General features: G+C 35.4%; 2 long non-coding RNA genes across 3 annotated transcripts; one reads left to right on the top strand and one right to left on the bottom strand.

Annotated features, from left to right (window-relative positions):
- Window positions 1-428: 428 nt before the first annotated feature.
- Window positions 429-5,379, bottom strand: LOC136208374 (uncharacterized). The gene is made up of 6 exons (XR_010677104.1): window positions 5,067-5,379; window positions 4,873-4,922; window positions 4,690-4,751; window positions 4,301-4,591; window positions 3,973-4,210; window positions 429-2,653 (listed from the first exon to the last, which is right to left on the bottom strand). It is a non-coding gene; the product is annotated as an uncharacterized lncRNA (long non-coding RNA).
- Window positions 5,380-5,591: 212 nt separating this feature from the next.
- LOC136209377 (uncharacterized) lies at window positions 5,592-13,250 on the top strand. 2 transcript variants are annotated; one of them, XR_010677515.1, is made up of 4 exons: window positions 5,592-5,975; window positions 6,056-6,247; window positions 8,699-8,778; window positions 12,986-13,250. It is a non-coding gene; the product is annotated as an uncharacterized lncRNA (long non-coding RNA). The 2 variants fall into 2 exon arrangements; XR_010677516.1 differs by lacking the exons at window positions 8,699-8,778; window positions 12,986-13,250 and adding an exon at window positions 8,000-8,689.
- Window positions 13,251-13,375: the final 125 nt, after the last annotated feature.

The following is a 13,375-nucleotide window of genomic DNA, read 5'->3' as shown; positions in this document are numbered from 1 at the left end:
GACAAAACACTTATCATTTCTAGAGATAGAAAGGAGAGGCTGAGTACTCGGTTTTAAGTACTCAGCGAGAGATTAGGATTGAGTAGAAGTATAGAGGAAGGTACTCTTGTCATACTCAATTGCTGATATTGTAAAAGGTTTGAGGCTCTACCTTTAAAGAGCTCAGTAGAGTATTTGAAATCTCGGAACGTGTTCCGGGGACAGGACGTAGGCTTAGAAGAAGCCGAACCTGGATAAATCTGCTGAGTGAAGTATTTCTTACCTTAACTCCTTATTTATATTGCTTGCTTTAAATAATCAAAACTGACCAAGTAAAGAGGTCAAGTTGAGTTGTGCGCGTTGAACGTCTGAGCTCAGGAATAGACTCTAAGTGCTATCTCCTGACTCAAGCTAAGAAACTGACCTAGTCACCAGTTGACTAAGCCAGTATCTTGCTGTTTACTCAGCGCCGCTGTTAAAACTTTTTTCCTTAGAAAAAGAAGTTTGCCCTAATTGCATAAAAAGTTTAAATAGTTCCTAACCCCCCCTTGGAACTATACTTGCAACCCAACAAGGGACCAACAGTACGTACTAGTGTTGGGAAGACTGAAGAGTTTCCTATTACGATTGGAGTGCATCAAGGTTCCGCACTAAGCCCATTTCTTTTTGCCATCGTTATGGATGAACTAACAAGTTCACTTCAAGATGGTATACCATGGTGCATGCTGTTTGCTAAGGGGTGCACACAACAATCCGCAAAACCGAAAAACCAAACCGAAACCGAACCGAAAATGAGGTTAACCGAAACCAATGGACTATTGTACGATTTTTAATTTTAAAAATAGTGGTTAATGGTTACGGTTACGGTTTTTGTATTTAAAAAACCGCGGTTAACCGAAACCGACCGAATATTAATTAAATATAAAAAATATAAAAATTTATTTATATTCATATATATAATATTATCCCACTTAGAATAAATACATGGTCAATAACAAACATTTAATAAAAAACACTAATTATTTTCGGTGACTAAGACTCAACTCACAGTACCAATTTATCAAAAATTAGATAATTAGTGAAATTAATATACCTGAAAAGGGCTTCGTTGGTAAAGCACGGAGAATAATAATTTTAGTTTAAAAAACAAACACAGTAATTTAATGTTGTAAATTATTTTCGATTACTAAGAATCAACTCATAATACCAATTTGTCAAAAATTAATATACTTGAACAGCTATTTTGTACTTGAAAAATCAGATAAAAAACAAAGAGAGCTGATATATAATAATTATATTAATTCATTTACTACTGTAAGATTTCAACTTTCTATTGTACAATAAAGTAGATATAATGTAATGAAATTCTTTTATTGTTTACATAGTATGAATTCCAATAATTGTTGACTTTGCCCATTGATTATTTATGCATGAGTTCCAATAATTGTTTATTTATTAATAGTTAAAAACCGAAATAAAAGGTTAACCGACCGAATAATTGGTTAACCGATTAGTAGTTAACCGAATTTAATGGACTAGTGTATGGTTAGTATATTTCAAAAACCGAAAAAATGGTTAACCGACCGAATTAACCTTAATGGACTGGTTAACCGACCATGTGCACCCCTACTGTTTGCAGATGATATTGTGTTGGTTGATGAGACGAAAGAAGGAGTGGAGAGGAAGTTGGAACTATGGAGACAAACTCTAGAATCTAGAGGCTTTAAGTTGAGTCGAAGTAAGACAGAATATTTGGAGTGTAAGTTTAGCGGCCGTAGGGGTAGGGAGGCAGGGACAATCACCCTAGATGGGAGAGTTGTTCAGGCCTCGGATTGCTTCCGGTATTTAGGATCTATTATCCAAACGGATGGAGAAGTAGATGGAGATGTTGTTCATAGGATTAAAGCTGGTTGGTCGAAGTGGAAGAGTGCTGCGGGTTTTTTTTATGATCCCGGCATGCCTAATAGATTGAAGGGAAAATTCTACCGGATGGCAATTAGACCAGCATTGTTATATGGTACGGAGTGTTAGGCAGTGAAACACTGCCACATCCATAAGATGTCGGTGGCGGAGATGCGTATGTTGAGATGGATGTGTGGTCATACGAGAAAGGACCGGGTGCGTAATGAAATAATTAGGACAAAAGTAGGGGTCACATCTATTGAGAATAAAATGAGAGAAAACCGACTAAGGTGGTTTGGCCATGTGAGACGTAGAGCGCTTGATGCGCCGGTTAGGAGAACCGAAGAGTGGCAAAGGGATGTAGTGGTGAGAGGTAGGGGAAGACCTAAGCAAACTTGGAGGAGGGTGATCGAGAGTGATATGAGTTTACTGGGAATTGAGGAAAATATGGTAGTGGATAGGACGGAGTGGAGGGAGCGAATCTGTGTCACTGACACGACTTGATTTTCATGGTTTTATATGATGGTTCATGTTAGCCGACCCCGAATCATTTCGGGACTAAGGCTTTGTTGTTGTTGTTGACAGTTGACATTTGAAAGCAAAGACAGGGACAAAGAGAAATTAAACCAAACCTGATGACCATGGAAGATTCCAAAGTTTAAATTGGCCAATAGTGAGCGTTTTAGTCTCTGGGTAACATGAATCTTCTTTATATTCACCATGAGTAATATGGAAAATCGAGACAAAGACTCTTCAAATAATCATGTATTTCCTGTTCATGGTTACATGTAATGTTGTCAATATTAGAAAAAGAAGGTAGTGCACCAAGAAAGTAAATAAGAATTTTAACTTTACCCACCAAACAGGTTATACAAAATAGTAGTTTCAAAGAAAATCTCGTTATGAATTTATATTCTCTGATGGCTGAAAAATAAGAACTTGAAAAGTTTACAAGAAATTACAATTACATTATCAAATTAAGGGCATTAATTAGTGCAGAATATTATATTGCTCGGATCCAAACCTTTTTGTACATTGTAAATTGACGTTTGATCCAATATTCACATAATGAATTATACACACAAGTTTCAAATTAAACCTAAAGTAAGCAATTTTTTCTTATCATTCTGACGAGTTGTTCCTCAGCTAAGAACTCATTTAAATGAACCATAACATCAATATAAAAGCTCAGACAACAAAGTATCTCTTCCCAATAAACTTGCTTACAATCATCCAAAGGCATGTTTGGTTCGGTTCCATTTGTATACTTGGTGGAATTTGCCATATCTTAACTAAACCCTTTGTAAGCTCTTTCGTCAAGATTTGATTATCTTTCGTTTACTATTTTAGGAATAAAAAGTTCAACTTGTTCAAAAACAGAGTGCACCGGGTGAAAAAGGCATTTTTAAAACAGTGAGCCGGGTAGGATAAAGTGAAAAAGAATGGTATTTGAACCAGCGGGCTGAGGCTTTACTAATAAAATAGTAAGTAATAGCTCGAGAGAGCCATTAAGTATAGAATAGTCGGTGTCGGAATTGAGCTGCCTTTCTTCCTCAGGTATATATTAAAGAAGGGGAGATTTGGACATATTGAAGCGCCTATAAGTTCAAGGGTCAATAAGTCATTTTAAACAAGTTAAAGGGGTCATTCGATCACTTTCAGTAAGTAGCGAGCTAATAAGACATCCTAAAACTTAGGAGTGAATCGGTCAATTAAGTAAGTTCAAGAGACCAACCTATCAATTTATTTTGCATAAAGTAAAGTTTCTCAAACACATAGACAAATCTATAACCATTTTTAAAGATCCCTATTCCAAATGAAAATCTTAAATCTAAAAACTCCATTTCACTATTTCTTGCAAATCTACTCACCAAAAATGATACTGAAATGTTATTGATAACCATGGTGAAAATTTCTCACCAAATGGATCTGAAGATCCGGTTTGACATACTACAAAACACAGCATAAAGTTCTCACCAAATGGATCCAGGTTGGACATCCGTTAACTATAGCAGCAAACCAAACAGCACTAAATGAGTTTTCTACCTAATAAACAGAACTAACCAATCAAATGGGGGTAATGTAGAGTACCTTTTAACTTTAGATTCAATTCTCGTGCCTGCCATCTTCAGATGTACGAAATATTGAAAATTTCACCATCTCTTTGTTTTTAAGCAGCTCAAGAACACAAACATCTGTCGTATCTATGTACAATCTGTAAAGCAACATGTTCAGTAGATAAGTCTAGGCAATCAAGCAGGCATTCTCCTGAGAACTGATCAGAAGTGATATAGCGGTATATGAGCTCCCCTAGGCAAGCTCTCCCATTCTAAAAACAAAGAAATAGAACTCAATATCATATAATAGAAACATGAATATGTAATTGTGTTCGAACATTCGAACATTCGAAGAAGCAGACCTTTGGAAGTGACTCCAAGTATGAGTCAGGAACATCCATTTTGGATAAGGCAATGCTGTTGATTGCCATTGCAGCTTTCAGTATTTGATTCGTGCATTCATCAGTATGGTTCAACTACTTTCTTGAATTCTCAGTAAGGCCATCGGAAGGAATACAGGGCACAGGCAGCCAAAATTCTTCCTCTTGCCTCTGGAGTGCTTTGCGGAATGAGGTTGAACCATCTGCTTCTGGGCCTGCAATCCCTTGATCAACATACCAAAATTTTGTATCTGTGAAACTCTCCAACACATCCTGTCAATTGAAAATCAAACAAGCGCAACCCTGTCAGAATGAATGATCACTCGATTCCAAAAATGTCCATAGATAAACAATCAAATTGTAAATCTTACCAGATGCGTATTATCCAATTTACGTAGAGCTGGAAGATTAATGAAAAGGACTTGAAATAAAGCTAAAAAAATACAATCATAAGCAACCAAGTAGCTGAATTAACTATATTAAGAAGGAAAATTCTATGTTTTTTCAAAGGACTTGCACAAATTATATCTATCTAATTGTGAATTTAAGCTTACCTCAAGAAACACAGAGAAGCCATTCCATCAATTCTATGGTTGGAGACCGACTGTAGAGTAGATGAAGACACAAATCAAGGTAACATCAATTATTTCTTAGGCACATGTTTACTCGAATCACCCATCATTCCATATTTCATCTCAAAATCCCATTTGAAGTTTCAATTCCATAAAATTAGGGTTCGTGTACTTACATGAATGAAATTGACTCGGCTATCTTAACAGAGAGAGGAGGGATCGAGCTTCAAATGGCTAATGGCTTCCATAAAGGTCGACGAGGGACTGCAGTTGTGATTGCGTTGCCGGAAACCTCAAAAAAAAAAAAGGAAAGGGACCGGGGGCTAGCCAACAAAGAGGAGGGAGCCGATGAACCGAAGTGGTGGTAACGGTGGTGCAGTCGAGGCAGGTAGGTCATCTGAGAAGAGAATGTGAATGGTGAATTTGGGATTTTGTTGCACTAATTGAAACACAGAGAAGAGGGCGAGTAGAAAGGGGGAAGGTAGAAAGTGATGCGGGAAATGAAAATGGCAAAATTAGAAAACAAGCGGGATAAAGAATGCGGGGGAAAAAAGGGAAATAGGTATTCAATTTCAACATTTGGGGCCTATTTCAACAATTGGGATGCAAATGTTATGTTATTTTTTATATATTTTTATGAATTTTTTTTTTTATATTATGTACTAGGTGCAGGCTATCCTTACTTTCTTAATAAACAAAGTAAGGAGTACTTTGTTGGATTTACCCTTCATTGTAACTGGAATAGATCTGAACCATTCAATATTTTGTAAACGTTTTAGAGGAATTTAACTTGTTGACTTACTGTTCCGGTTACCTTCTTTTCTCCAACTTTATTCACACAAAAGTAGACATCGTTCTGTACTCCTCCTCAACTCCTTCCCTAATTCTTCGATCTTCATCAATTGCTCTTCTCAACTCTCTCCTCAACCCAACTGACCTCCATCTTCTAAATTTAACTCTACCGCCAAACTCATCCATCTTGAAATTCTTTTATTTTATATGAATCTTGTTGGGTTTAGCTTCTATTTTGAAATTGATCCTCCAACTCGTAATTCAATCGCATCTTTTGGGCTTCCATAATTCTGGTAAGTTTCATTTCCAATTTTAAATCTGAATTCGATAACTTATGATTGAAATTCTTCTTCTTTTGTTTGAACCTCGTTAGGATTAGCTTTCCTAAAGAATCTTTTGCCAATTGAAATTGATGCTCGAAATCTTTGAATTGGAGAGGTATTTAGAGATTGAAGGATGCCTGTTCATGGGCTTCATCAAACAAGTATCTATGATTTCTTACTTGAACTCGCCTCTGTGAAGCCAGATTGTATCGATGGAATTGTTTGGCCCTTTCATAATTCTGGTAAGCTTTTAACCCCTTCATCTAATTAAGATACAAAACAATAAGCCTTGGTTATTTTACTGCAATTTTGAGTTTGCTGTAGTAATGAGCAGTTGAATGATTTTTATGTATTGATCTAATATTGTGTTGTGAAAAATAGGATTGTGGAATCAAAAGTCCTCTGTTAATTTTTAAAACTCAATTGTTATGAAACTGTCTTTGAATCCTACTTGACTACCTATGCTAAATCAGTTTGCAATATGTTTAAGCTTAATTATAAATGCATTAGTTGTTGCCAGCACACATCCTAATTTTTTGTTGTATGATGGTGCTTCTCATTTATACTGTCAGTTGAACGTACCAAATTCACACCACATTTATGTACTTTTGTTATCAAATTCATACTGGTGTGCCTCAGATTGAACTTCATCTTGAGCACAAAGCTTTCACTTGTAACCTTACTTCTATTTGAAGGGGGCAATTATAAACTAAAAGAAGAAGCTGGACCTCTTAATTTCTGTGTTATGAGGTTAGAACTCTCTTTGACTGAGTTGTTATTAACTCCTAGCAAAATAAATAATACCCCTAACAAACAAGAAAATTCAAACTATTGACAGAATCATATGTAATGGTTCATAGAAAAAACATAGCTATGCTAATTTGACAAAAAAAATAAACAAATTACAAGTTATTTTTGCAAATTAATAATGTGTAGCAAGCGTTCAATTTGACAGGTTGTTAGACATGTGGAGAACTGGAACGTGTCGGCACTTGAAGCAGTAGGCCAGATATTCACCCCTAGCTTTAGAAGACCAAATGCTAGAACTTAAGCAAATTTCTGAAACTCTGAGGGTATTATAAGGTTCTCCATAGGGCCTGATGAAACTATGTTTGTGGTTTGCTTAGTTCTAGTTATATTCATGTGGTTAGCTTAGTTGTAGTTATAGACTAAATATGAATAGTAACTAATTAAGGTAGTTTCTTAGTTGTTTTTTTTTCTACTTTTTACAATGCTTTACTATAATTATAAAGGGCATGAAGCATAGGATTAACATGATGGTAGTTTATACCCAAAAATAAATTACTTTAATATCAGTGTTTGAGAATTATTTAAGCATGATGATGATAATATACGAGGAATAGCGCATGGGCATGCATGATTATAATAATTTTCTGCTACTGGAATAATGAATCACGACAAAAAAACAGGCTTTTAACAACACTTTTGTAACAACGGTTTTATAAACTGTCTTATGGGATCAACTAAAAAAGCCCAGAATATTAATTGGCCCTGACTAATATAAATCCACATGTTATATAGGCGTTGTAATCCCTAATCCATAACACATTCTTAACTTCATATCTCCTGTATCCCAGTCTTAAATTGTTAGCTCGCCAAACTCCTGATCCCGTTCGTTAGACTTCCGATCACCGTTCGTTAAACTTACCTTTCGCTTTTCTCCATTTCCCTTTCACCGTTCTCTGTTTGCCTGTCGTGGTCGAAGTTTTCTGATGGGTTTGGCTTAGACATTTCTTACTGAAACAGGATCAAAAGCACTTCTAGCTGATTCAACAAAAGGTAAATAGTAGCAACAACGGTCTAATGTAGTTGAAGTTAGATAAGGTTCTACATTAATATTATATTTTGTAAAGTCGCACAAGCAAATACCTATTTTTTCTTCCGATCATATTGATGATAAGGAAATCCGATTTTGATAAGGAATTACCTAGTTTCACAAGCTTAACTAAACAGCATATATACTGTCTCTGCAGGTTGTAATGGTTGATTTTTTCATGCCTGATCAAATGTGCAGCTAAGTAGCTTCAATTTTAAAATAATTTCATACTATATACATATATGTGCAAGGCTTTTTCCTGTGAAAAGACCCTCAGATTACAATTTATGGTGTTTCCTTGGTGCATAATGTGATGAAATGGGTAGTTTCTGATGTTGAAGTGAATTAATTTTGATGTTGAAATGAATTAATGATTCGAAAATGTTCATTGTGCATGAAGAATATGCTTAATGGTGCTATGCTCTGCTTACATTAACACTAGACTAAAGTATCGCCCTTTTAATGCAAGAATATCTAACTATATATTTTAAGCTGAAAGACTTCCTAAGAGTCCTTGTAGATCTCTCTGTCATGAATTTGTTCTTTTTTTATGAGTAGATATTACTGCATTCAACACTACAATAGTTTGATATGTGAAATATTGCCGACATGCAAATGTGAAAAAATATTTCCACTATCTGTTGAAATTCAGATGCAGCATATGAATCTGAAAATTATGTTAACAGAGGAATTTAGATTTATCATGTCCTCTTTTTAATTTCTTTTATTCTCTCATGCATACTGCTATAACATGGCTAAGCACATATGCAAGCATAAACATGATAATGTACACTTTTTTCTCTTATGGGTTCTCTTTTATTTTCCATATTAATAACATGGAGATTATCAATTCTAGGTCATGGTTATTATGATGAGCTTGTGGTCCCAATAATTGAAAATACTGCTAACGAAAGGGGACTCAGAATTATCAAGGAGGTAAATTAACTCCCAAATTTTCCTCTTGTTTCTATAATTCACAAGTCTGTTGGAAATTTAGCTTGTATTGTTGTTGCTGTGATACTTTGTCCCTTTACAAATCATTTAATGTTCTTTATTTTTTAAAGGGTTAAGGTGCAAAAATACCCCTAACGTTTTGAGTCAGGAGCAATTTTACCCCTAACGTTTGTAGGCAAGAGCAATTTTACCCCTAATGTTGATAAATTGGATCAAGTTCAGAAATAATTCATCAAACTATCTTCTCGGACATGAATCTTATCATTTACACTTCACATGTACGTCATTTTATCAGTAACAAATCATAAACATATGCTGGGATATGAAAAAAAATAAAAAAAATAAAAAAATATACTGTCTTTGTATGAATTAGACAAAAAAAAAATTCAAACAATTAACCGAATTTATAAATATTAATCTCCAATTCTATTATTAAATTATAAAAAACATGAAATCCTTTTTTTAGAATGAATTGATATGCAATTGGTGCAAAATAATGAATGAAAATATCTGTGTTTTATAATAGTGTCTTAAATTGACCCAAATTACTCACGTTAGGGGTAAAATTGCTCTTGGCTACAAACGTTAGGGGCAAAATTGCACCATTTTAGACGTTAAGGGTAAAATTGCTCCTGGCCCAAAACGTTAGGAGTATTTTTGCACCTTAACCCTTTTTTAAATAAGCAAAGTTCTTTGACATATGTCTTTGTTTTACAGCTTCATATCAATGTGTTAAGCTAAGTTATGTTAAAAGAAACAGTACTTTTTTTATGGTTATTTAATTCCTTAAGAATCATTGAATTATTAATATAGAAAAACACATGTTTACAAATTAAAGGTTCATTTGAGTGATAAAGTTCCAAGCCGTATAAGCTAGATATCTAAAGTTAGTAAAGACAACAAACTTAAATTGAAGAGAAACCATTTAAAAACTGCTTGAACAACCTCGAACTAATTAATCGGATTAAAAAGATGTCTAACGCGCACCTTGTTAATGAGTCTCTGAAAAGCTTGAGTACCATGTTGTTTCATATATTCCAAGAAAAGATGCATGCTCCTATTCTACTTTGCTGTAAACACATATTTTGTGAAGATTGTGTATCGGAATGGTTAGTTAATAATATTCTTTTATGTTTCATTGTTAGTATCTGTTTGCACCAAAAATAAAGTTTTTTTTATTGCATACTCTGGTTTACTCTTTTTCATGGGATAAACTTTTCTTTTTAGGAAACTTTTTCTTAAAAGAACATTTTAGGAAACTTTTTCTTAAAAGGCCTGTTTAGGAAACTTTTCATATTTTCCTAGTACATCGTTCACTTAGGATTTCCTAGAGTGAACCTCAGTTTTCCTCAAAAGAAACATCTAAAATACTGTACCAACTTCCTAGACGGTGTACCTTAGGGGAAACCATGTAGTGTACCTCATGGGAAATCATAGTGTACCTCGTGGGAAACCAACTTCCTATAGCGGACATCAGGGGGACTTAAAGTAAACATATGGGAAATCATGTAGTGTACCTCATGGGAAATCATAGTGTACCTCATGGGAAATCAACTTCCTATAGTGGACATCAGGGGGGACTTAAAGTAAACATAGGGGAAATCATGTAGTGTACCTCATGGGAAATCATAGTGTACCTCATGGGAAATCATAGTGTACCTCATGGGAAATCAACTTCCTATAGTGGACATCAGGGGAACTTAAAGTAAAGATAGGGGAACCAAGTGCCAGCTAATATTTTAACGTATTTTCGTGAGCCAATTAAAAAGCAGGAACAATCAGAAAGTGTACGTATCAATCCATCATGGAAGTTAAAGTGGAGGTTACTCAATGTGGTGGAGAATGTGGATTAGTGGAAGCAAGCAGGAAGTTACCTCCAACATTTATAAATGGAAGGAATCACGATGAAATAAGCCTGATCAATCAACTCAACAACAAGTATCCAAAACTCTAGCAAATTCACCTTAGACTTCAGCATCTTTTTATTTCTCAGTTTGTTCTCTTAGTTTCAATTTCCAGATCTAAAGTTCAACACATCATTTCCTTTCAATTTTATTTTATTTGTTGTTTCAATCATTTTCTGTAAGGTCGGTGTCGTTTTGATAATTGAACCCTTTAGGAATTTTCGGTCTCTTTAATTCTTACAATTGTTTGATATTTAGAAGTTAGAAAAGCGCAACCAATTTCACTCCATAGTACGAGAATACTATAATTCTTTGGCACGCCCGCAATTTCCCACAAAAGAGCCAAACAAAAATTGGCACGCTCGGTGGGACCCAATCACAATGCCGCAGAAGAAAAGTGATAAGAGCAACAAAGATCCTGTAGCAGCCAACTCTGAAGAATAAGAGATTATGGCAACATGCAATGATCCACATATGATGAAACGAATTGAAGATAAAAATTCAATTCCATTGAAAAGAATCTGGAAGCTCTAAGGAGCGATATGAATCAGAAGATGGATAAGATACTCCTGAAGCTATCGCAACCAGGGGGAATCAAGAGTGGAGGAAACCATATTCCTCAAGGCTCCTTGGAGTCCAATGAAGGATGTGGTGTGTCCATCGTTGAGAAGTATCAGATTCCACCTTTGAGGGAGGATGTTGTCTCAAAGAAGGCCGCTACTTTTGCAGGCCAAGAAAATTCTAGTAAGTCACATGCTCCTCAATGTTTTGAGAACACTAATCCTACCTCCTATACAGCTTCATATCACGAGGAGGCAGGAGGCCACCATATCATTGGAGAGATGGGGGGCAACTATAGAGGAAATGGAAGAAGGACTGGATTTCCTCATATGCCTTATGCTCACCAGAAGATTGACATCCCTCAACAGATTCCCTCAGGTACTATGGAGGTCATCCGAGAAGTTGTATTGAAACTATATGCTTATGCACCCCGTCAAGTTGGCCACTTTGAGTTTCATAAGCCAAGAAAAAAATGAAGCAGCAATGAGATGTCAAGTCGGCGAGTTGAAGTTGAGGCTGGTGAGAATTCCTCTGATTGAGGAAATGAGATATTAGTATGAAGGTGATACAAAGGCTGACTCCACGGCCTATATATTTTGTGTCACCTAAAGAGTTATCATGCAACACTTTTAAAAGCTGACACCACGGCTTTTGAAGAATCAAGCATGAAATTTACGTTCCTCAAATTTATGATTGAGGGGGGCAATTGTTTGCACCAAAAATAAAGTTTTTTTTATTGCATACTCTGGTTTACTCTTTTTCATGGGATAAACTTTTCTTTTTAGGAAACTTTTTCTTAAAAGAACATTTTAGGAAACTTTTTCTTAAAAGGCCTGTTTAGGAAACTTTTCATATTTTCCTAGTACATCGTTCACTTAGGATTTCCTAGAGTGAACCTCAGTTTTCCTCAAAAGAAACATCTAAAATACTGTACCAACTTCCTAGACGGTGTACCTTAGGGGAAACCATGTAGTGTACCTCATGGGAAATCATAGTGTACCTCGTGGGAAACCAACTTCCTATAGCGGACATCAGGGGGACTTAAAGTAAACATATGGGAAATCATGTAGTGTACCTCATGGGAAATCATAGTGTACCTCATGGGAAATCAACTTCCTATAGTGGACATCAGGGGAACTTAAAGTAAACATAGGGGAACCAAGTGCCAGCTAATATTTTAACGTATTTTCATGAGCCAATTAAAAAGCAGGAACAATCAGAAAGTGTACGTATCAATCCATCATGGAAGTTAAAGTGGAGGTTACTCAATGTGGTGGAGAACGTGGATTAGTGGAAGCAAGCAGGAAGTTACCTCCAACATTTATAAATGGAAGGAATCACGATGAAATAAGCCCGATCAATCAACTCAACAACAAGTACCCAAAACTCTAGCAAATTCACCTTAGACTTCAGCATCTTTTTATTTCTCAGTTTGTTCTCTTAGTTTCAATTTCCAGATCTAAAGTTCAACACATCATTTCCTTTCAATTTTATTTTATTTGTTGTTTCAATCATTTTCTGTAAGGTCGGTATCGTTTTGATAATTGAACCCTTTAGGAATTTTCGGTCTCTTTAATTCTTACAATTGTTTGATATTTAGAAGTTAGAAAAGCGCACCCAATTTCACTCCATAGTACGAGAATACTATAATTCTTTGGCACGCCCGCAATTTCCCACAAAAGAGCCAAACAGTATGATTTTGCTTAGTGACATTCTGATTTCAGGTTTGAAAGAGAGAGAATGTGCCAGTTGTGCAGGGCGTTGGTGAAACCTGCAGATCTGAGATCATTTGGTGATGGATCAACCACTTTATTCTTCCAGATATTTTAAATTCTTCTATGGTAAAAATTGAAGGAATTCTAACCCAGACCGAGATGGAGAGATGTGGTGCACATGTAAAACGTAGTTGATCAAAGAAATGAAACTAGTACAGTACAGTACAAATAGATGATGATAGGTAGGTTGTGTTCCTTTTACGAAGAGAAAAGGTCGAGTGTATCTTTCAAGACAAAAAGGTCTTTGTAGTTTTTAAATAAATTGTTGATTGTACTGAGAGTTTTTGAATGACATAAGCTTATTTGCTACCAATGACAACATCTTATAATCTAAAAAAA

The sequence above is a fragment of the Euphorbia lathyris genome, chromosome 10 (genome assembly GCF_963576675.1).
Source record: "Euphorbia lathyris chromosome 10, ddEupLath1.1, whole genome shotgun sequence".
NCBI classification, from domain to species: Eukaryota; Viridiplantae; Streptophyta; class Magnoliopsida; order Malpighiales; family Euphorbiaceae; genus Euphorbia; species Euphorbia lathyris.
The sequence above is the reverse complement of the archived record's forward strand: the minus strand, read 5'-3'. Positions and strand labels throughout refer to the sequence as shown.